The sequence below is a fragment of the Salmo salar genome, chromosome ssa14, assembly GCF_905237065.1.
Source record: "Salmo salar chromosome ssa14, Ssal_v3.1, whole genome shotgun sequence".
Classification (NCBI taxonomy): Eukaryota; Metazoa; Chordata; class Actinopteri; order Salmoniformes; family Salmonidae; genus Salmo; species Salmo salar.
Window position 1 is genome coordinate 67474846 of NC_059455.1, and position 25563 is coordinate 67500408.

The following is a 25563-nucleotide window of genomic DNA, read 5'->3' on the forward strand; positions in this document are numbered from 1 at the left end:
CCACAAATCGTTGTTTCCCTTTCAATTATATAGTTCCCTATTGACTGCGACTATCCCTCTTGCCAAGCACCGAACCTACAATGCATTACTCATACACAGAATGTAGAACAAACAGTTACCATATGCATAAAGCCATTGCGCTGGCAACATCGGTCACAAAAAGGCCTGTATGTTGTTATTTCATTCCATAACGTTCGACTCTTACCCTCAGAAGACAAGGGTGGATCTAGTGGGGTTGTCACGTGCCTCTCACAACTGCCGACTTGTCTGCATGAGCAGAGCGATGTAAACGAAATGAGCACCTACAGAATAATATCAGCAGATTCTCGAGCTTCGAGGCGACGGTTGATGGTGACGTCGCCTGGGACCATCCATTCGTTTTAAATCAACCGGGTCCCACTGTTTCTTCACAGCTATCGTAGTAGCAATATTTCCCCACACAGACAGCCCTGTCCTCCCCCTTGTAAAAGGCAGAGTTGGGGCTGTCCGTTTTCCTAGCCTTCCAACCTGACAATACGACCGTTTCCAAACTGGTTATGGTCTGGATCTCGTATGTCAGAAATCATATACCATTGCCAAGGCCCACCCCTTTGTGACTCAATGCGGTAACATCGTTGTCCCCACCCTCTGAAATTAACCAGACAAATCCGTGGAGTGACAATGTGGACCTGTCGCAACATTCCAACCCCCTCCCCACTCCCGCATCACTTACATACATACACGCACGCATTCTCTCTCTCTCTCACACACACACACACACACACACACACACACACACACACACACACACACACACACACACACACACACACACACACACACACGTTTGGCCCTGGCCAATACACATCAATCATCAAACAAACAAACGTATAATAGCTTATGACTACATACTGAGGTCTATATTGGACCAAAAGTAACCAAAATAGCTTAGAACTACATTCAACTGGGGTATATTCATGTGAACGTTGTGAATTATAACTAAGATATAGGCTTGGATAAATAAATACAATTATTGATGGAGAAGAACACCAAAGGGAAATATATTCTTATGCATGAATTAATATATTTCATAATGGTCCACCAGAAACAATTCACGCATAGCAAACTAGAGCGTCCGTTAGGTCGTAGGGGTTGGACAGTGCGTTTAAACTGTCAGCCAAGTTCAGACTTCCAAGAATGCGAGTTTGTGGGAGGCAGTCTGGGCTGGCTGCATGATTATCATGATAATCACACATGGGGTTGGGGCTAAGAAACCCCTTTGAATAGCCTATTTGTTCAATAAGGGGCGAATCCACCAAACAGTCATTGTAGCTACTGGCTCACCCCTTATTGTTGATTTGAATAAATGAAAAAAAGATGTCCTTGTCTTCTCAATTTTTGGGTGTTTTCCTGGAAACCACCTTATAAATACAGCCACTGTTTCATGTTTTGCCTAAACCGCTCTCGACCACGGGGCTCCTTTTAAAAGTGCGGCTAATGGGCTATGGATAATACACAATGGCCCCGTTTTTCTCCCAGCAATGCATGGGAACCCGGATCCATCGCAGTTGACAAGAGACTTTCAGAATCGTGATGAGATGACTCAAGTTCATTATCAAACCGACCCGCCCCCTCCCTCCTCCCCAACCTCTAGTCACACACACACACACACACACACACACACACACGCGCGACACACGTTGCCAAGATACCAGCGTGAGAAGCAGACACTTGGCAGGTCGTATGTCACAATCTCAGAACCTTGCAGACAGCAGCAAACCACATGCAATGTCACACTATTCTTTTCTCATCCGCGCTACCAGACGAGACCAGTACGTTTAGCGGTACACTGTGGGAAATACATGCAAAAGTATACAACAAAAGACTACTACGCATGCGCTATGAAATAGAGAACACTGTTTTAACAAGACTGACTGAGAAAACTAACGTGGATAGACTGATAAGAAGCACGAGCGAATAAATTAATTTTGAGGCAGAGGGCGAGTGTAGACCGCTTATGTTGCGTTTGGATGTTTAATTTATGCATCTTCAATAATATTTTCGGCGTATATAGTGATTTGAAATATTTCCCACAAGATTTTGCTCAATTTCTAAGATGGGGTTTCAAAACCTTTAAAGCCAGTAATGCAGTCATTCAGGGCCGAGCCTCACCTGTTTTGAGACAGAAATGTTTGCCTGTTTTGCATGATATTTTGTCATTAATATATGTCACATATCAGTTTGCAAAAAATGTTACAATGTAAATTATTATTATTATTATTATTATTTTTAAATCATTGCGTTAATAAAGCCGCATACAAACATGGACTCTTTTTTGCTTTCTTGTGTAAGGCGCCTCCAAAATGCAGGTGTTTCAGCCTAGCTCAGTGCGGAAAATACGGAGTGTAGGGGCTGGTAATGTTCTCTAGTTGCGCAGTGATCGGCTCATTGTTCTGTCACTCATGGGGTCACCGCCAAATCTAAGGGTAGAGCTCGAAAATTCAAGCCCCTTGGGTGCTGCCATAGAGTTACATTAGAAGTGCCCATCCAAGAAGGCTCAAGGTCATTGGCCATAGATAAAATGACATCAAATCATATTATATCAACAGTAGCTTTGATTGGACTGATCTTAGCTAGCAGTCATCATCATGAATCAAGTCAACAATCTATTGGCAAATCCTTTTTAATCCTTGTCATATGAAGAGAAATACTGAAGATAAATTATAGATAAAAATGTATCTGTGCTAATCGGCCATTGGACATAAACATTACACAACAAGTTGGAAATGGCAAATTCAACAATGAGTGGTTTGAAAGGAATCAGTGGCCAACTGCCGGCATTGCAAATAAATCACTAGCCTGCTATTCAGTGGAGTGGATGTGTGGTCTAAATCTGGGTTTAAGGGTCTCTTTTCCAAGTTTAAAATGAGAAACATTCAACATTGGCCATGCTGTCAATCCAACAGGACTTCTGCCGCGCTCAAAACAACGGTTAACTCGGAACTGAGAAATCTTACTTCAGTGAGTTCAAGACAACTGGTAACACTGGGAAAAAGATATCCGACAGGAAAAATACATTTTGAACGGTCATCCAACTCGGAATTGTAAGTCGGGAACTCGGCCTCTTTCTAGAGCTACGACCTGAAGATCACTGACGTCATCATGATTCAACCTTGTTTTTGTCACAGTTACCAGTTGTCTTGAAAGCGCCATACATCCAGAGAATGGCAGACTTTGATGACAAAGTTTGTTGACAAAATTTGCCCACGAAGGACCACCGGGCCACCTTCCTGTTCAAGTGAGCACAGTACAGCAAGGTGAGTCCAAAAATGTCTTGTATGCTGCTGCATAAATGATGGAATATGCCAGGGAGATATGTGTAGCTAAGAAAGTAATACTGATTGTATGTTGTGTAGTAAGCTGTTAGTAGCCCATGTGCCTCACCCTAAGAATTTGGTGTATCTTTCCCTTTTAATTTTGTCTACTGTTCTGATTTGGTGGTGCACATGTAGCCTATAACCTGTTTTAGAGAAATGTAATCATCGAATATTGTAAGAGCTTTCATTGTCTGCTTATATGCTCTCTTCATTTATCCTAAGGTTCTGACTTGGTGTACAGGGAGATCACTATAAGAATGGCCTATGTTCTGAATTCTGTCGCTGTACATTTCAAAAGTGCTGAACAAATAGCTGTATTGACTACGTCCGTCCTTGCTCGCTCATTAATGCCTTAATCGAAATTACTGATTGCCTCTTATCCGCTTGTCGTCCCTTTATGCCATAGTTTGTAGATCTCAAATGTCAATAGAAACCACATTTGTTTAAGCAAGTTATACATATCAGCTATGCTTTTTTAAAAGGCAGTAAATGAGGCTGAATGAACTGTTTCACTGCCAGACAAGGTTCTGCCGATAGCCACTGATAGCCAGGTGTAGCAGTGGTAAGGTGTTGGGACTGCTGTTGTGACTCTGCTGTTGGGACAGCTTTATGTAGGCCCTAACAGTTTGTGGGCACCGTTTGTCACCGTTAAAGTGCAATTTATGTATTGTTTAGTGTTGTGTTGTGTAGGGGCTTTGCTGGCATGTATCCCCAATTTTTATTTTTGCCCCACCAAGATTTACATACTAAAATCGCCAGTGCATTGATGTAGCCCATGTTTGCAGTGCATCAACAGAATTTCTATACATTTTATTGACTTTTGAGGGTAAAAAACACTCTCATAAGGAAAAGGGCCAGGCAGGATGCTATATATACACACATTGCCACAAAGTTGGAAGCACAGAATCGTCTGGAATGTCATTGTGTGGTGTAGCATTAAGATTTCCCTTCACTGGAACTAAGAGGCCTAGCCTGAACCATGAAAAACAGCACCAGACAATTATTCTTCCTCCACCAAACTTTACAGTTGACACTATTCATTCGGGCAGGTGGCACTCTCCCGCCATCCGCCAAACCCAGATTAATCCGTCTGACTGCTAGATGATGAAGCGTGATTCATCACTACAGAGAATGCATTTCGACTGCTCCAGAGTCCAATGACAGCGAGCTTTACATCACTCCAGCAGATGCTAGGCATTGCACATGGTGATTTTAGGCTTGTGTGCGGCAGCTTGGCCATGGAAACCAATTTCATGAAGCTCCCAATGAACAGTTTTTGTGCTGAAGTAGTGAGTGTCGGTAGTGAGTGTTGCAACTGAGGACAAACGACTTTTACACGCTAAGCGCTTCAGCACTCGGTGGTCCCGTTCTGTGAGCTTGTGTGGTCTACTACTTCCCGGCTGAGCTGTTGTTGCTCCTAGACATTTCTACTTCACAATAACAGCACTTACAGTTAACCGGGGCAGCACTAGCAGGGCAGGAATTTGACGAACCGACTTCTTGGAACGGTGGCATCCTATGACGGTGCCACGTTGAAAGTCACTGAACTCTTCAGTTATATATACCAGTTTGACTGGTATATACAGCACCAGTCAAAAGTTTGGACACACCTACTCATTCATGGGTTTTTCTTTACTAGTACTATTTTCTACATTGTAGAATAATAGTGAAGACATCAGAACTATGAAATAACACATATGGAATCATGAAGTAAGCAAAAAAGTTTTAAACAAATGAAAATATATTTTAGATTTTAAATTCTTCAAATTAGCCTCCCTTTTCCTTGATGACAGCTTTGCACACTCTTGGCATTCTCTCAACCAGCTTCATGAGGTAGTCACCTCAATGCTTTTCTAACAATCTTGACGGAGTTCCCACATATGCTGAGCACTTGTTGGCTGCTTTTCCTTCCCTCCACGGTCCAACTCATCCCAAACCATCTCAATTGGGTTGAGGTAGGGTGATTGTGGAGACCAGGTCTTCTGATGCAACACTCCATCACTCTCCTTGGTCAAATACCCCATACACATTCTGGAGGTGTGTTTTGGGTCATTGTCCTGTTGAAAAACAAATGATAGTCCCACTAAGTGCAAACCAGATGGGATGGCGTATCACTGCAGTATGCTGTGGTAGCCATGCTGGTTAAGTGTGCCTTGACTTTATTCAAAATAAATCACTGACAGTGTCACCAGCAAACCACCCCCACACCATCACACCTCCTCCTCCATGCTTCACATTGGGAACCACACATGCAGAGATCATCTGTTCACCTACTCTGCATCTCACAAAGACACAATGTTTGAACCCAAAATCTAAAATTTGGACTCATCAGACCAAAGGACAGATTTCTACAAGTCTGTTAATTTCTTGTGTTTCTTGGCCCAAGCAAGTCTCTTCTTATTATTGGTGTCCTTTAGTAGTTTTTCTTTGCAGCAATTTGACCATGAAGGCCTGATTCACGCAGTCTCCTCTGAACAGTTGATGTTGAGATGTGTCTGTTACTTGAAGCACTTATTTAGGCTGCAATCTGAGGTGCAGCTAATTGCCAATTTATGAGGCTGGTTACTCTAATGAACTTATCCTCTGCAGCAGAGGTAACTCTGGGTCTTCCTTTACTGTGGCGGTCCACATGAGAGCCAGTTTCATCATAGCGCTTGATGGTATTTGTGACTGCACTTGAAGAAACTTTCAAAGTTCTTGAAATTTTCCGCATTGATTGACCTTCATGTCTTAAAGTAATGACGTTTCTCTTTGCGTATTGAGCTGTCCTTGCCATAATATGGACTTGGTCTTTTACCAAATAAGGCTATCTTCTGTATACCCATCCCTACCATGTCACAACATAACTGATTGGCTCAAACACATTAAGAAGGAAAGAATGTCCACAAATTAACTTTTATCAAGGTACACCTGTTAATTGAAATGCATTCCAGGTGACTACCTCATGAAGTTGTTTGAAAGAATGCCAAGAGTGAACAAAGCTGTCATCAAGGCAAAGGGTGGCTATTTTGAAGAATCTCAAATATAAAACATATTTTGATTTGTTTAAAAAAAAAAATGGGTTACTACATGATTCCATACTTGTTATTTCATAGTTTTGATGTCTTCACTATTTTACAATTTAGGCAATATTAAAAGAAAAACCCTTGAATGAGTAGGTGTGTTCAAACTTTTTGACTGTTATATATATATATATAAAAACATCTATATGCAGTTATTTTGTGGGTCCCTGTTCTAAAAATAATTAAACTTGCTGGCATCCTCTTACTACTCCTGTCTCTAGTCTGAGATGGTTAGGGTAAAAAAGAAGAAGAAAAGAACACAAAAAAACCCTGTCATGCCAATATTCGAATTTAGGGGCTGTGATTTGAATGAGAAGGAGAATGATGGAGAATGATGAGTGATGTTAAGGAATACAACAAAGACATTTCAGGACTGTTTTCGACAATTATGCTTTAGCCTTCTGCTGCCCCAGTATCTGTGCTTTAGATATGTCGACGATGAGTATGTGTGTCTTCTCTAACGCCCAGGAAGCTCCGATTCCAACTCCCATTAGATAGATCTGCAAGCGTTATAATATCAAAATACATTCATTAACACATTGGAGGTACCGAATAGGTGTTTTTTGTAGCTTTATTTAGAACCTTTTTGGAAGTATATACCGGCTGTTATGTGAGTAAATGAAGATAGTTTTCTCGGCGATACTCCATATTTGGTGACTAATGAATGTATTTTGACATTATAATGCTTGCAGATCTATCTAATGTGAGTTGGAATCGGAGCTTCCTGGGCGTTAGAGATGAGATTCGTCATACCTTACGCATATCTTACGCATGCAGAGGGCTTTAAAAAAATAGTTTGGGCTGTGGGTTTGTCTTTTGCACACATTTCAGAGGAAACAGAACAATAGTTGATGTTATACTGATGATAACGTCAAGAAATGACTCTGTGTGTGTGTGTTTGTGAAAGAAAGACAGATTGAAAGAAAGAGAGAGAGATACTGTATGTGGGCCTATACTGTGGACCTGCTGCTGCCTCTTCACTTTACATTTTTTTTAAATATATTTTACCTTCATTTAACTAGGCAAGTCAGTTAAGAACAAATTCTTATTTTCAATGACAGCCTAGGAACAGTGGGTTAACTGCCTTGTTCAGTGGCAGAACAACAGATTTTTACCTTGTCAGCTCGGGGATTTAACTTTGCAACCGTTCGGTTACTAGTCCAACGCTCTAACCACTAGGCTACTTGCCACCCCTATGCAGGGGTGCTGTGCTAAAAGGACAGCTCCTAGGTGTGGATCTGCTGTCCAGTGATGTGTGGTGCTGAAGGGACAGCTCCTAGCTGTGGATCTGCTGTCCAGTGATGTGTGGTGCTGAAGGGACAGCTCCTAGGTGTGGCTCTGCTGTCCAGTGATGTGTGGTGCTGAAGGGACAGCTCCTAGCTGTGGATCTGCTGTCCAGTGATGTGTGGTGCTGAAGGGACAGCTCCTAGGTGTGGATCTGCTGTCCAGTGATGTGTGGTGCTGAAGGGACAGCTCCTAGGTGTGGATCTGCTGTCCAGGGACGTGTGTTGTTGAGGGTACAGCTCCTAGGTGTGGATCTGCCAGCACCACACATTGTAAAGGGAAAGGGGATACCTAGTCAGTTGTACAACTGAATGCCTTCAACTGAAATTAGTCTTCCACATTTAACCCAACCCCTCTGGAATTGAATAGTGTGTTGCACTATAAATGGTTAGCTGTCTTGACTAAAAGTAGTGCTTAAATCTATGGTTCATTCAGGGGGCTTTAGGTTACAAGTGAGTCATTCTTGAATTGGAGAGGCATTTGCGTCCCTCGCCTTTGCAACCATGAAAAACACTTTAAAATGACAAATAGTTACGCATTATACATGTTCTTTTTTTTATATTGAACTGTTTATCAACGATTAAACATAATGCAAGTTATTTATACTGCAACATTTTATGTTTATGCATTGTTTAAAGTAGCCTACTTAGGGTGAACAAATAGATTTTTCCCAGTAGTTACCCAGTAGAGTTGTAGTGTTTTGGGGATTTAGAGATATTTATTATTTTGAATGCTAGAAAGTAAACAAAATTATTTATTAAATTGTATAGATCATTTAAAACAAAGAAGGCTATTAAAAGACTTTAAAAAATATATATATCACGTGTCCCTCAGTTTTAAGTCACTGGTGTTACCGCCTTGAAAATCCCTCATTATGAATATATACAAGGACCTTGAGCATTCCGTCCAGTGGCAAACTGTTATTGGGAAAGGGTCTATATTACATTTATTAGATAAATTACATTTATGTCATAAATTTGAGGATTCTGTTGATAATTTGGTGTGTCTAAATCCAAAGTGTCTCATGATGTTACTCAAATGAAATGAAAATATTAATCATATCACTTCAGTAAATTATTTCCCACAGGTTAATGACCTTAGATTTGAGAATATGTGGCCTCCATTTTAGAAACTCCCAATTTACCTAAATCGTATCATTGGTGTTGTCATCATTGGTGTTACTACTCCTACTGGTGGCACAATGTTATCATAATGGTAAAAATATATATTTAAATGTATTAAAGCTACCATATTAGTTGATTTAGAATGGGAAGATGTACCAAAACACATTTAAATAAATAAAACATTTAGGAACATTTTTGTTTTTTCTAAAGTGCCATGCCGAAATGCCACCTCAATTCAAGAATGACCCAGGTGTATAGCTTCAAATCGTTTTTCTATCAAGGATTTTTTTAAGGGCATTATAAGGATTTATACATGCTTATAATAAAAATTTAAAGTAATAATGCACCTGTTGGTTTTGAGTTAGTTTTACAATTGTGAGTTGTTGCACCCCTGTCATATCATTCTTCATGAAAACTAAATGACACAGTTGTGTGCATACAGCCATTTATTTATAAGGTAAACTTAGAAAAAATACATGGGTTAGAATGATATAAGATTGATTAATGCTTATGTAACAAACTGAAGTTTCTATTTGCTGAAGCATAGTGAGCATGACCGACATCCTTTTTACACTTTTTTGTTCTTGTCATCATCCTCTTATTCTTGACAAATTCCACAAGATAGTGATGGAATGGAATATTGATATTGTATACATCTGGACAATTCTCCATTGATTGAGACTCAACTATCACTCGCTCTTGAGTGGTGCAGTGGTCTAATGCACTGCATCTCAGTGCAAGAGGCTTCAATATAATCCCTGGTTCGAATCCAGGCTGTATCACATCTGGGAGTCCCATAGAGCGGTGCACAATTGGCCCAAGGTCGTCCAGGTTTGCCCTGGGTAGGCCATCATTGTAAATAAGAATTTGTTCTTAAATGACTTGCCTAGTTAAATAAAGGTTTAATAAAAACTCATGTTAATATTGAGGGGCCATCATAGCTTGACTGAATAACTAGGCCTGCTCTGTTTCTTTCTCTCTCTCGCGCACACGCGCGCGCGCACACACACACACAGGGAGAGACACCTGCAAAGTAGCTCTGTTCTGTCATAGACAATTCTCCATCCAGATAATAAGGACACGAAAGAAAAGCCTGTTCAGCATTAAGGCAAGATCCCCATAGCAATGTAAAGAATAGCAGTATAGGAAGGCTGAATTACAGGGTATAGGGCAGGCTATAGAGGTCAAAGAAACCGGTCTGATTGAGTTGCCAGCATGAGGCCTTCTTTATTAGGACCGTTTGAACAGGGGAAGAACGGTGTGGATGGGAGGTCGAGCTAATAAACTCAGCCTAGAGCGCAAGGACAAAGCACTCCTGACTGAGCTTAAAGGTTCCCAACCTTTGCCACGTTCAACTAGCGTTCGGACAAATTTGAGAATCTGTTGCTTTGTTCTCCTGCCCAAATGGCGTCCCGCACTAGGAGATTAGAATTGTTGTCGCTCACGTAAGAGACATGCTTGAGAGGTGTAAACAGGCGCCCGTTGTCGGCATTATGATTTGAATCCGCTAACTTGAATGGTTATCTTTTTATTATGGTAACTATAGATTTCGAATGCCTAATTACTATTATGAAATTGCCTAATAAATGACTTTTTATTTGACATTTTTTATGGAAATTTGAATACGTTACAGTGAAATCATAACAATAGCCTTAATAAAGCATTCATTATGTTTGCTTAATTGAACAGAATCAGCATGTTTTCATGTTTATAAGGACATATATTTCGAAGTAGGTTGCACAGTGCCTTGCATGGTGTTTCCAAGCCCGTCATATTACGCGATGGAAAAAAAGTTTAAAATCTGTAGTTGTTACAGAGTCCGTAACATAGAATATATCTAGGCTACACAATAACCCACTAAGTTAACGCAGGTTTATTCAATATAGTCCATTTATAATTAATTCCGTTTCAAGTAAAACATTTTTGTCAATGGTATTTTACAACCTCATAAGTTACCAGTTTGTATCCAGGCTAATAGGCTACTAACTTTTTTCTGTCAATGTTTCAAAACACAAATAAAATGAACTTACCCATGTTGAAACTCTTATAAGCCTTTGTATCACTGTAAGCCTGACATTACCAATTGTTTAACTTTCTGTCCATGTCCCACGTTTCTTGGTACGCTTCTTTAATTCGATCTGTTTGATGTTAATTCAATGCATTTGACTTGTGAAATCCCCCCCAAAAATAAAAATGTAATTGATAGGTACCAAAAGGCTGTTATTGGTATTTAAAGATCTACGGTAGCCTATTTCACCGTCCACCCCCTTGAGAATAGACTTATGGTGGAAATTACGAAATTCCCCTCATTCCATTTGAAAACGTAGAAACGGACTTATAGCCTATATTTTCCCCAAGAGACCTAGACTAGTTACCAATCTTTTTAGAAAACATTCCACTCATTGTAGAATACTGTGTCACATACAGTACCAGTCAAAAGTTTGGACACACCTACTCATTCCAGGGTGTTTCATTATTTTCTACATTGTAGAATAATAGTGAAGACATCAAAACTATGAAATAACACATATGGAATCATGTAGTAACCAAAAAGTGTTAAACAAATCAAAATATATTTTATATTTGAGAATATTCAAAGAAGCCACCCTTTGCCTTTTTGACAGCTTTGCCACACCAGTTGCTGGTGTATAAAGAGAACACAGCCATGCAATCTCCATAGACAAACACTGGCAGTAGAATGGCCTTACTGAAGAGCTCAGTGACTTTAAAAGTGGCGCCTTCATAAGCATTAATCAATCTTTTGATATCATTCTAACTAAATGACACAGTGGGGTTCATACAGTCATTATTTATAAAGGTACGCTTTAAAAAACTACATTATTTATTTATTGAATCTCATATGAGATCAGCTAAATGAAGTGTAATACATTTGGTAAAAGAGGTAACCTCAATTAGGTCAATTCCTCTGTGACTGTGACACAACTGGTAGGCCACGACAACTGTCACTTCTAATTTTCTTGCACTAATGACTATTTGATGAAGGAACAATTGTGAAACGCCCCGATTGTATGCAATTATTACCTGTGGAAAGTGGCGACAGAACAGAGCTAATCGCCATTCTAAAGACGATGCTGCCGTCATGTGGTGTTTTTTTGTGTATTTCATATCCCCATGCTTTTACTGATGCTGTGAGTTGACAAAGTATAGGATTCTGCTTCCCCCTGCTGTCTCTTAAGTTGCACTACACATATTTAGAGTTGAGTGGTTCTCTCTTTCAAAATCAAGAGTCAATGTTTATCTGTTGGTTTGGAAATTGTAATGTGTTGATCTGTAAAGGTATAATCTGAAATATTTACAGCATTTTCAATGGTAATGGCTTAAAAACTTAATCAGTCAATTGTGACTGCTGAGGCCAAATACAGTAAAATGACAATATACTGTATGTCATGGTAAAACAAGAAAGAAGAGCAGCAGAGCTTTAATAACAGAGTTGCCAGTGCGTTACTACAGTCCACATCACTAAGGATCGATCATGGTCCACACACGCCAACACAGTCGTGAAGAGGACACAACAACACCTCTTCCCCCTCAGGAGGCTGAAACGATTTGGCCCTCAGATCCTCAAAAAGTTGCACCATTGAGAGTATCTTGACTGGCTGCATCACCACCTGGTATGGCAACTGCTTGGCATCCGACCGCAAGACGCTACAGAGAGTAGTGCGTAGGGCCCAGTCCATCACTGGGATCGAGCTCCATCCAGGACCTCTATTCCAGGCGGTGTCAGAGAAAGGCTCCAAACATTGTCAAAGACTCCAGCCACTCAAGTCCTGTTCTCCTTGCTACCGCACGGCAAATGGTACCGACGTCTGGAACCAACAGGACCCTGAACAGTTTCTACCCCCCAGCCATAAGACTGTTAAATAGTTAACCAAGTAGCTACATGGACTATCTGCATTGACCCTTTTTGCACCAACTTTGACTCATCACGTACACTGCTGCTACTGTTTATCTGTCACTTTATTCCTAGTTATATGTACATATAGTATCTACCTCAATTACCTCGTGAACCCTGCAAATCGACTCGGTACGAGTACCCCTCGTATATAGCCAAGTTATCGTTACTTTATTATTACGTGTTTTACTTTTCTTTACTGCTCTATTTTCTTTCTATCTGCATTGTTGGCAAGGACCCGTAAGTAAGCATTTCACTGTTAGTCCACACCTGTCGTTTACGAAACACGTGACGGATAAAAAGGGATTGGAGTATTATCCCAAAACCTCCAGTCTACATCTTATAGTATCTTAACTACTGTATTACAATATTCTGTCATGTCATCTATGTAGTTAGCAGTGAAGCTGGTGGAAGGAGGTATAGGACGGGCTGGGATGGAATAAATTAACGTGATTTCCATGTTTGTGTTTGATACCGTTACATTTATCCCATTCCAGCCATTACAATGAGCCAGTCCTCCTATAGCTCTTCCCACCAGCCTCCACTGGTAGTTAGTAGTACTATTGAAAATGACTTTGAGCCCTGTAATTTTTACGCCCCCATTACTGTTGATCTCTTTTCCTCTGTCTGCCTGCCTGTCTGATTTGTCTATATGCCTGTCACACACACACACACACACACACACACACACACACACACACACACACACACACCCACGTTAGCTAGAGATAGAGCAGGTGTGCGGGTGGCCGCTTTGGTTGGTTTTGTCGCCATGGTGACGGCGTGTTGCCAGGCAGCAAGCGATGGCCCTCGGGAGCAGCGGGTCACTGCACACTAAGGGCTCTCCGCCCACATACACACCTCTCAGCTGTACCACACACACACACACACACACACACACACACCTCAGAGGAGAGTGGGAAAGAGGGAACAAGGCAGGAATGTTTTAAGAATAAACACTGGAGTATTTGAGTGAACAGCGATGAGTCCAGATCTGAATCCCGTCAAAAACCTGTCGAGACCTGAAAACAGCAGTTGGTGGAAGGCACCATTCAAACATTGAAGAATTGGAGTAGTTTGCAGCTGAAGCTCCTGGGTGCCAGTAATTTGGGCCATGCCATTTGATTTAATGTTCTTAATTAACATTAATGTAATTTTTCATAAACCAAATTGGTTCTGCAATGTTGACAATCCAATACCAAGTGTGGAGACAGGTAATGGAGCCAGTCGATGCATTTCAACACAGAGAGATTTTTTCTCTAGCTTTTTCACAGATCAAATCACAAATTGTGTTTACATTATGTTCCCAGTCATAAAACCAATAAATATTACAGGGAATTTGAAACAAATAATCCATTCTAAATATTAGATAATGTTTATAAAAGCATTTAAGAAGGGCAATCCACCACCCCACCCTGCATTATCTGGGAATTTAGTTATTATTCCTTAAAACTCCATTACGCTAAAACAAGATAATCATCACTAAAATCCATTGATTCATCAATTCAGTTATGGAGTTGAATTTTCTGGTCATCCAATACAGTCATGATATCATTTTCCTGTAATAAGTGTACCAAATGTCCATGTTTATTATGAATGTGTTAAGGGTGTGTACTGGAGGTGAAGTCAGGTGCAGGAGAGCAGAGTGTAGTGAACAGGCGCACTTTTTATTCCGGTCCAACGAAAGCACAGAAGTACATAAATGTGCCCAAACACGGAACATAGACAAAAGTATGGCATGTAACAATACCCACATAACATAAGTACAATTTCACACAAAGACATGGAGGGGAACAGAGGACTAAATACATGCAGTGTGATTAGGGAATGAAAACCAGGTGTGTATGGAACAAGACAAAACAAATGGGAATATGAAAAACGGAGCGGCGATGGCTAGAAAGCCAGTGACGTCGATCGCCGAACGCCGCCCGAACAAGGAGAGGAGCCGACTTCGGTGGAAGTCGTGACAGAATGTGTAAAGACCTCTATCCAATCTGGGGGTTACATGTTGACTGATGGGGACCAATCTGTTTGCAATGTATTTCCCCTGTAGCCTACCTAAGCTTCTTACATAAAACACATACAGCTATATTCTCCCCTCACCCCAGACTTTTTTCTCTCCTCTCTGTCACACACATGGTTCCATTGTATTTTCATGACAGGTTTTACTAGGTTATTGTTGATGATTAACAAAAGGCTACGCTCATAAACCAAGAAAGGTTTATGGTTCATAAAGATGGCAATTTGTCTTTCCAAGATCATCCATCCTGATAGAAGTTGATTTACAAATGCTTCATAAAACCTCAGCAAAATACACACACTGTCATGTGTTCTTAAAAACCTGGTTAAATACCAACAAACATTGTGGTCTATAAGTTACAGACCCAAAGGGGTCTAAATTGTGCAGTAGTTTCTTTGTGGATGGGTCCTTTTTCACTCTGAATTCCCTACTTTTCCATCACACAACATTTTTTTTTCTTCTACTGAATTATTTATGACCTTCCTAAGCTGTAGTCTGATTTAGAAGTATGGAAATTCTTGTGGCGTCTCAGTCAGACATTCAAGGTGCTTCTTCCCTTGACATCAATGGAAGTGTCGCAGATTGGGATCTGTGAAGTTCATGGCTAAAAGCCTGACATGTTACCCCTCGCGCAGGCTTCTTCAGACAGGTACAGACGCTTCAGAAGGGTGGTCACGTGTTTGCGAGGCATGGGGATAATTTGAGTGGTAAGGCTAACCTAAAACATTATCCCAGTTTGATATGCTGCTTGTGTATCAATTTCCGAATCAGCTAAAAATAGAAAAACATCATGTTTTGGTCACGGAGACAAATGCACATGGCTAGCTGGCTGCAGCAGGTTCTACCATTTGACAATAGCCTGGAATCACCAGTTATTACTTTTAAACAAAATAACTTTTTGGGTATACGGTTGTTTGGTTTACTGTTTGAACAGTCGCTAAGATTATATTTGGTTATCAATGCAAAATAGGATACTTTGATGAATAGCCTATAGATAAGACCAAGGAACCAAGCCACAATACAATCCCCACGGCTACCTCAATTTTCAGCTATTACAAAAGTATTTCTTCGATGAGGTTTAATGGCGGTTGGCATCCAATAAATGTTGCATTACCGCCACCTACTAGGCTGAAGTATAACTCCTTTATACTTTGCTTAAATAAAAAAATACCCTACCATCTAACCCTACACTCACTAAAAACCCACCACTCCACTATTTAAATCAATCTAGTCCTACCTCAGGCCAACAGCCTGAAAGGAATGAACACCAGCACTCAACACACCCTGTAACTCTTCTGACATCAAGTCTTGCACACCCAAATACCTTTCTGCAGCTGCCACCACAACCTCAATTTTCTGCAACCTACGTTCCATCCCTGCAGTACAGTTGATAACCATTGCTATAAATGCTAAAAATCCAATCTTACTGAGGCATATATCACTTGTTGGCCTATCCCTATGTACTGGTACAGATCTAAACTCAGCAAAAAAATTACTGTCCCTTTTTCAGGACCCTGTCTTTTAAAGATAATTCGTAAAAATCCAAATAACTTCACAGATCTTCATTGTAAATGGTTTTAACACTGTTTCCCATGCTTGTTCAATTAACCATAAACAATAAATGAACATGCACCTGTGGAACGGTCGTTAAGACACTAACAGCTTACAGACAGTAGGCAATTAAGGTCACAGTTATGAAAACGTAGGACACTAAAGAGGCCCTTCTACTGACTCTGAAAAACACCAAAAGCAAGATGCCCAGGGTCCCTGCTCATCTGCGTGAACGTGCCTTAGGCACGCTGCAAGGAGGCATAAGGACTGCAGATGTGGCCAGGGCAATACATTGCAATGTCCGTACTGTGAGACGCCTAAGACAGCGCTACAGGGAGACAGGATGAACAGCTGATTGTCCTCGCAGAGGCAGACCACGTATAACAACACCTGCACAGGATCGGTACATCCGAATGTCACACCTGTGGGACAGGTACAGGATGGCAACAACAACTGCCTGAGTTACACCAGTAACGCACAATCCCTCCATCAGTGCTCAGACTGTCCGCAATAGGCTGAGAGAGGCTGGACTGAGGGCTTGTAGGCCTGTTGTAAGGCAAGTCCTCACCAGACATCACCGGCAACAACGTCGCCTATGGGCACAAACCCACCATCGCCGGACCAGACAGGACTGGCAAAAGGTGCTCTTCACTGACGAGTTGCGGTTTTGTCTCACCAGGGGCGATGGTCAGATTCACGTTTATCGTCGAAGGAATGAACTTTACACAGAGGCCTGTACTCTGGAGTGGGATCAATTTGGAGGTGGAGGGTCCGTCATGGTCTGGGGCGGTGTGTCACAGCATCATCGGACTGAGCTTGTTGTCATTGCAGGCAATCTCAATGCGGTGTGTCACAGGGAAGACATCCTCCTCCCTCATGTGGTACCCTTCCTGCAGGCTCATCCTGACATGACCCTCCAGCATGACAATGCCACCAGCCATACTGCTCATTCTGTGCATGATTTCCTGTAAGACAGGAATGTCAGTGTCCTGCCATGGCCAGCGAAGAGCCCGGATCTCAATCCCATTGAGCACATCTGGGACCGGTTGGATCGGAGGGTGAGGGCTAGGGCCATTTCCCCCAGAAATGTCTGGGAATTTGCAGGTGCCTTGGTGGAAGAGTGGGGTAACATCTCACAGCAAGAACGGGCAAATCTGGTGCAGTCCATGAGAAGAAGATGCACTGCAGTACTTAATGCAGCTGGTGGCCACACCAGATTTTGATTTTGACCCCCACATTGTTCAGGGACACATTATTCAATTTCTGTTAGTCACATGTCTGTGGAACTTGTTCAGTTTGTCTCAGTTGTTGTTCATACAAATATTTACACATGTTAAGTTTGCTGAAAATAAACACAGTTGACAGTGAGAAGACGTTTCATTTTTTGCTGAGTTTACTACTCACACCACTCCAAGCAGGATCCTGCCCCCTTCACCCATCTTCCTCTACGTTATTCACTGCCTCAGCATATGACAACTTCTGCACTACTCTAACCCTGGAAACCTCAACCTGCCTCTCTCACACGGGACATTTCTGATCCCCAGCCCCATGGGCACCCCTACAATTAACACGTACTGCTTCTTTCCCCAAGGCTACACATTCCTTTGTCTCATGTCCTTCTGCACACTTCTCACACCTAGGAACACACTGCTGCCACATGCACATAAGCTTGACACCTGTAACAACATAATATATTCAGCCCAAAAGCTTGTACGGGATAACTTATATATCCCAATATCACTTTGTCGGGCAAAGACTCAACATCAAAACTCATAAGAACAGACAACGAATCTTCTGTTTCACCACTCACGCCACCCTGTCTGTGTCGCACCAAATGACGAGCATCACAAACACCGGGAATCTTCCCCTTCAGTTGGTCAACTTTCACATTTACTGCTACACCAGTAATCACTCCTTTTAATGGCGCCCTTTTCTTGAGAGCAAAACAATTCACATCTCGTCTCCCCATTCATTTAACATGGAGCGCCTCTCCCTCTGACCAGCAGAAACACAAACAATTATCACAAGACCACTTCTGGTTACCCTCACCTATTCCACCAAGCAAGGAGTTTGTATGGAGATCAATGAGTGAAGAATTTGGATTACAAAACAATGAATGGCTTATTTGCTACATGAGGTTAATTTAATCGAATAGAAGTTTTGTAACGCTTAGCTAAGTAGTTACAAGTGTACTGATATAATTAGGACACGTGACACCCAGACAACTTTGAGAAAAAACACTTTATATCGGAGTTGTCTCGAGATGGCTATGCATATTCATAGATTGAGGCTAGTAGCATAGCATCTCTCTCCATTGAATACAGGCGGTTGACATCAACAACCCTCATCGAATATTAAAAATAGGATTACAATAATAAGATGCATCCACAAATCCAATGAAAGCATAGGCGGGAGCTAGATAGCCTGCCGTATTGCATTGTGGACAATGACTACAATTGTTAGGGCAGAGAGACATGTATCTTGTCAGTATATCCATAATCTTTGTTGTAACACAAGTTAGAGGAGAGCCTGGCTGCAGTCCAAACACTTAAAAGACACACCCTCATCCACTTACCCATGCCTTATGCCCTTGGGGGAATCCCTGTCGCCATCTTGGAGGGTGGTCCAAATAATTAACCAAGCAAGGGAAGTTTGCAACTTAAGCCCCTCAACCCTCGTTTTCAGTCGGCTTTGCACGTGTACAATTATGTTCACTCCGGGGCCTGAAACACCCCATAACTCAATTCGCGATGATTGTACATCCGCTACGAAAAGTCCTTCAAAAACATAGAAACAACATCAATGGAGAAGTCAACATACAAGTGTAAGTAAAAACGAATGCAAATAAGGTCGAAATTTTGCTACTACGTAAAAAGTAAATATGTTATTGTTTGGTTATCTTTTGGAAATTGTAGAAATAAAACATTTCACTTCAGAATTTCCAGCTAGGCAGGCTAACGTTAGTTAGCCAATTAATTTTCTAGCTATCATACAGTAGGCATATATTAACAATGATATATTTAATATAAGTAGACATGCACTTGTAATTGAATGTAGAGCATATAAAGAACCCACAAGCCACCGGTGGCTGAAAACACAATCATCGCGGGATGAACGAGTGACACATTATTTAAAAATAATGTATTCCTCCCTCGCCCTTGCCCTGCAAGTGTATACTCGTCAGGCGTCATGATACGTCATCAGAAGTGTCCACTTAATTTGAGGGCTGAGGGGGTGTGTCTAAAGTGTTTGGACCGCAGCCCCGTCAGAGATGTTATTTATTTTGGGAGATTGCAAAATATGACCTTTTCATTCAAGACAGGATAAATATATTGTTTCAGGTGATAATAAAACATGTTTTGTTTCGTTACTTTTTCCTCAACTTGTTTCTCTAACTTTATAGGAAGTCAAGCTAGCTAGTACTGCAGAGCAGAGAGCTGGCTAGCTCAACCTAGTCTCAGAGCATTTTGTATTATTCTGTATGTAAATCCGAGAGACTCCTTTTCGTATGCTATGTTACAAATTACCATTTGTACAATTGAGGATGAGATTCGAACTCGCAATTTGTTTGTGTTTTTGCCTTAAGTAACCAACCTTCTTATGTAACATATTGTTGTAATTGAGTGTACTGTTATATCTAGTCTATGAGACCAGGCTGGCTAGCTAGCTAAAGCTTGGCTAGGTTGAAGTTACCATTTTGGCAAGTCACCCCCACCTAATCATTTTCATAAAAACAAACGTCATTCCCATCACAATAAACTTAAACGGGAGGCAACAGTCATATAATTAGCTTAATAACAGGCAATGTGTATTGTTAACATTACTATTGAAATTATTCTCACTTATAGGAATGGGTAATTGTTTACAAGTTGCTAGCTATCCCATAATGACATTACCGAAAACCATACATTTTCAACTTCTTCTGTGGTTTGTTAACTTCCTGTTCTTCGATGGACTCTGGCTGGACAGAAGATGATGGAAAGTTTGAAAATTGTCAAAGTATGCGGTGTCTGTCTCGCAACAGAGTCTTCCACTGCAAGGGGGTGCTGCATTTCCATTCTGTTATGGACGTCCCCATTGAAATTCATGACATCCGGTGCAACATAACGGAGTGATTATGGTAATGTAAATGAATAAACAATGTGAAAGAGATTGATGCTTAAAGGGCAATTGCGCAAATTTTCAACCTCATATTTATCATCTCCAGCACTAAACCAGTGTCTACCAGAGGAGGCTGGTGGGAGGGGTATAGGAGGATGGGCTCATTGTAATGGCTGGAACAGCGTCAATGTGGTTTCCATATGTTTGACGCCATTCCAGCCATCACAATGAGCCCATCCTCCTATAGCTCTTCCCACCAGCCGCCACTGGTGTCTACATATGTGAAAACAGAGTGTTTCTATGATCTGTGGTTAAAAATATAAGAAGAAAGCTTCTGTGTGACATCACAGGGTAGGATAAAAGTAAAAAACTGTGATTTTCAAAACCTGCAACAAGTTTCTAGCCCAAGGGAGGGTATTTTCTTGCTCCCCACGTCACCGTGAAGCTCATTGTTTGAAAATCACTGTTTTTAAAATGTTTTAACTTTGTCATTTTTACCGTAATTTTTTATTCTACTAAACTTAGAAATGTGCCATTTTCAGATATGTTGACACTAGAGATCTTGAAAATTAGGTTGAAAAGTGGTGGTATTGGCCTTTAAGGTTACTACAAGCGTCACTCCGTTGATCTTTGTGCATGTGAAGTGGGATTTTTGGAGCAGGGAACACCTTTTGGTAACACGATATGCTCACTGGGGGGCGATAGCAAAGTTTTTCATTTAATTTCACCTTCTCTTGCTAGTATTAGCTAGCTGGCAGCCTAACCTTGCTGCTGGCTTTAACCTGGCTAAAAGCATAGCAAACTAGCTAGCCTTTTTAGCTTCCCACATCTCCGTTTGAAAGAATCATTCCTATATCAGCTAAAAATAGAATACCGTCATGTTTTGGTCATGGAGGAAAAAAAGCACATAGCTAGTTGGCTACAGTAGGTTCTACCATTTCAAAATAGCCTGGAATCACCAGTTATTACTTTTAAACAAAATACCTTTTTGGGTATATTCTTGTTGTTTGGTTTACTGTTTGAAAAGTCACTGAGATTATATTTGGTTGTTTATCAACGCAAAATAGGTTACTTTGATGAATAGCCTATAGATTAGGGAACCAAGCAACAACAGTACCAGTACTGCGCGTCTCCATTTTCAGGTTGTACAAAAGTATGTAGAATATTACAAGGAGCCGCCCCTTTTGTGACAGAAAACAACATTGCAACACTGCGCTATGCGCCGTACGGTCAGTCTACATAGTGTTTGAATTTACCTTTTAAGGAACAGACAGTAGTAGACGAAAGCCCATGAGTGAAGTCGGGGGAGGTGCGTCTGCGACAGCTGAAAGACGGACACAAATGTGTTTTTTCAACAGTAAGGCTCAGATCAACATGGCAGAGTTGCCATGTTTGTAAATGTTTTTCTTTATAATGCCGAAATAAACAACTCATATCATACACGCACAATCCCTGAAATCATGTGTGTACATTGGAGCCTACAATCAATTGACAGAGTGAGAGAGCCACGAATATCACACTTATTTGTAGGCTATATGTATATCCACGGTACACATACATCCAGGCAAATTAGTTCCTGTTTCAGTCATGTCTCTGGCCACGTTTGCGTGGGTCAAACAAAAACACCCTAATGCAGACATTATACAACCGGTGGGTCTAATCCTGAATGTTGACTGGTTAAAAGCGCATTCCAGCCTGTGTCTATTCCACAAATTACCACCAGCTAAATCTATGACGTTGAAATGCCTATTTACTTTCTGCAGCTATCGCCTGCATTGTGGGAGGCTCTATATAAGTGATATTGCCCGAGAAGCCGGTGTTTGGAGGATATATTGGCATGGGTGTTGTTAGGCCCAAGACAAATTTGAGACTGAGAAATGCTGCAGGATTAAGGTTGTGAAGAGCAACTCCAGAAATGTTGGGAGAATCCCAATTGCAAACTCCTCATGACCTCTCTCCTCTCCTCCTTCTTAAAACCCATTGGAGGAGAAGGTCAGAGGGGCGGGACCTCTGGCTTTCTCGTCCAATGGGTTTTAAGAAGGAGGCAAGGAGAGCGGTGCACGGATTATGCAACTGAGAATCTTCATGACCTTTGATCACATGGTTGTTGTAAAGTTCATGCAGTTGACATGTAGGCACAAGTCGGACAATTTTTATCCCCAGAATGCAACACATTTTGAAAGGTGGTGATGACTTGACAAAAGTGACCCGCTTGAACACACTCATACTGTAGGTCCTGAGTTCAATAAGGGGGGAAGGTAGGCTACTCACTAAGCAATCAACCATTGTGACGTCCTTTACACAAGGTCTTTGGAAATTATGTTATGGGCAATAACAATCGATTTAGGAGGTGAAAGCAATTGGTTAATCAAGATAATTAGAACACACTACCTGCTGCCTAAATAATAGGCCTATACATGCCTATACTGTTGAAGTGGCACCCTCTTCTGATCATGGAGGAGACTTCACAGAGGTTTTTTACAGTGTCCACATTTCCACTTTCTTTGCTGTCAACTCAAAGACTAGGGGAGAATCTCAATTGCATACTCCTTGAGTCCGCTCTCCTGCCTCCTTTTCAAAATTCATTGGAGGAGAAGGTCAGAGGGGAGGGACCTCTAGCTTTCTCATCCAATGGGTTTTGAGAAGGAGAGAGGACGTGATGAGTATACAATTGAGATTCTCCCAACAATCTGTAGGTATACTAATGTCCTAACTGTAAACCACATAATTGTAAAACAGCTAACGGGTCTTCTACATGAACACGGGGAGGTAGGCCATTCGACTATACACACAGTGACATTTTACCCACATGCAAAATCATGCAAAAGGTAAATAAGCGGAGGGATACAAACATCCTTGTAGAACATGGCCGTCATCCCGTCTCCTTCATGCCCTTCCTATTTACAGTAACTTATACTGTGATTGGCTTTGATGCTGGAGTGTCAGTTTTCTATTGGCTTCTTACAAGTCACTCATGAACCGTGTCAATGACGTAGGTTGTGCACTAGCTACATTGTATCGTTTGGCTGAACGGAATAGTTACATTTTACGGAGAAGGGGAGAGTGGATTTATCTAAATTGAGACGTCAATCATGATTATAGCGCATCGTCTTTTCATTATACCTCTATTTTAAACCATTCCTCTATCTTTTCACACGATTGTGGATGTAATATTTCAGGGTAAGTGGAATTCTACATTTGCTTCCTGCGTTTTCGTTTTTTCCCCTCGTAAGAACAAGAGTGCTTGTATTGTTTTAATCAAACCGTTCTAGACAGAGGATAGCCTAATAGGCAAATTTGTATTGACAACATTATTCGCCCCCTAAATTGTTTTTTAAAATTATTATTATAATTGGTGTGTTCAGTAGTCGCAGTCATGGCACTTGATGGTTGGGTTGTATTTGTCGGAAGAGTTGAGGCTGGCAAGCAAGGTAGACTAATGGCTGTCGGTCGGCTTCGCCAGAGATTGTGAAATGGCCTAAAAGAGCACCTTCGCTAGACGACATATGAACCCTCCATTATGGTGTGAACGGTGAAAGCCCTCGGTTTATAACGGTTGAGGTGCGCGCATGTTGACAACAGGGCCACAACCAAAACAATAGAGCTAGAGCGAGCTGTCACAGCGGATTTGTTGTCTGACTGTCAGTCTCTTGCCACGTTCAAAATAACTTGGAACTCGGAAATCTCCGACTTCAGTACTATTATGGAAACGGGTAAAAACGAACTCCGACTGGGAAAATCGTTTTGAACGGTGGTCCAACTCGGAATTCCAAGTTGACAAGTCGGGCATCTTTGTAGAACATCAACTTTCCGACCTGAAGATCACTGACGTCATGATTTGACCTCGCCCCCCCGGTGTTCCCAGTTGGCTTGAAAGCGCCATCAGAATGTCTGTCCGTCTTTGACTTGTCTGTCAGTCTGTGCCTACAGTAGGCTGGCTTGCTATTATTTTTTTAATTTTTTTAGACCATTCTTTTTCATAGAAAATAATAGGCTACACTTCAGGCTGCACACTGTAGACCATATATTTCCCCTGGATTAACAGTCATACTTTCATCTTCAATGTAGTTGTTAGTGACGAAATACTCAGGTAGGCTAGCTATCAAAGGCAAAAACAGATGTCAGTGCACGCTGATAAAACTTTCAAACATTTTTTTTATATTTGCATTTTATAATCACTATACTTCAAATCTCTCTGCATTTTAAAATCATTATACCTCTCAAATCTCTCTCATGTAATTATTGCACCTTGATGTACTGGCTTTGCATGTGATTATTAAAACAAACAACAAATCACTAATTTGTGATGCTGGGGTTTGGAGATCATATAATACTATGTGCATGCTGTACTGCACATAGGGGCCTACATATTTAGATTTGTATACCTTCACACAGCATACCTTTAATAAATCCTATTACATTTGAAGGGAAACTTCTTGTATAAAGCTTCTTATGCAGAGATGGTCTTTCAAAGTATTTTGAAGGCCTTGACCACCGTTCAAATATAACAGATGTTATCTCATGTGGAAAATTTGCTCAGATTTCTGTAGCCAAGTGAGCAGTGCCATAGAACAGAGGGTATGGATTCCCTAGCTGTTAGTCCACCTAAATACTGTACTTACCCTTTAGCTTATGCATAACCTCTTGATGCATCAGCAGACATTAATATTAGATTCCGGGCCTTGAATTAGATTCGTAGTGGAACGTTAATCATTTTAATGTCATGTGACCTGGAAATTGGCGGCTATGTTGTGTGGAGGGTCCCAAGGGATCCGGTTCTTAGTCTGATTCTAATGCTGCTGCTCGGGTAGAAGTAGGCCAGACACAGCCTTGTGCTTTGGGGCCAGTCTGAAGGACACAATCATGTAGACTCCGATAGTCATTTTATCAATGCTTGAAAATATACTCGTATAACCCAAGTTATTGTAAGCCTTACTTACAGTATGACATAGTTTGTTACACAAAACATCACCCAGACTTATACCAACTTTTGATTTTGTTGAATTCATGGGAAATATTTCCCATGAATTCAACAAAAGCAAAAGTTGGTATAAGTCTGGGTGATTTGAAAATATATATATATATATATATATATATAACAATGGAGTACACATTCAAGCTGTTATCAGAAACCAATGAACTTCCAACCTTC

The 25563-nt window shown here is 41.1% G+C and overlaps 1 protein-coding gene across 5 annotated transcripts in view; it reads left to right on the plus strand.

Annotated features, from left to right (window-relative positions):
• Positions 1 to 23381: 23381 nt before the first annotated feature.
• Positions 23382 to 25563, plus strand: part of LOC106569867 (myocyte-specific enhancer factor 2D homolog) — a 37232-nt gene continuing 35050 nt past the window's right edge. For all 5 annotated transcript variants that reach the window (XM_014141550.2, XM_014141554.2, XM_014141555.2 and 2 more), the window contains exon 1: positions 23382 to 23591. The gene's annotated coding sequence lies outside the window, so the exon portion shown is untranslated. The remainder of the gene's footprint in view (positions 23592 to 25563) is intronic.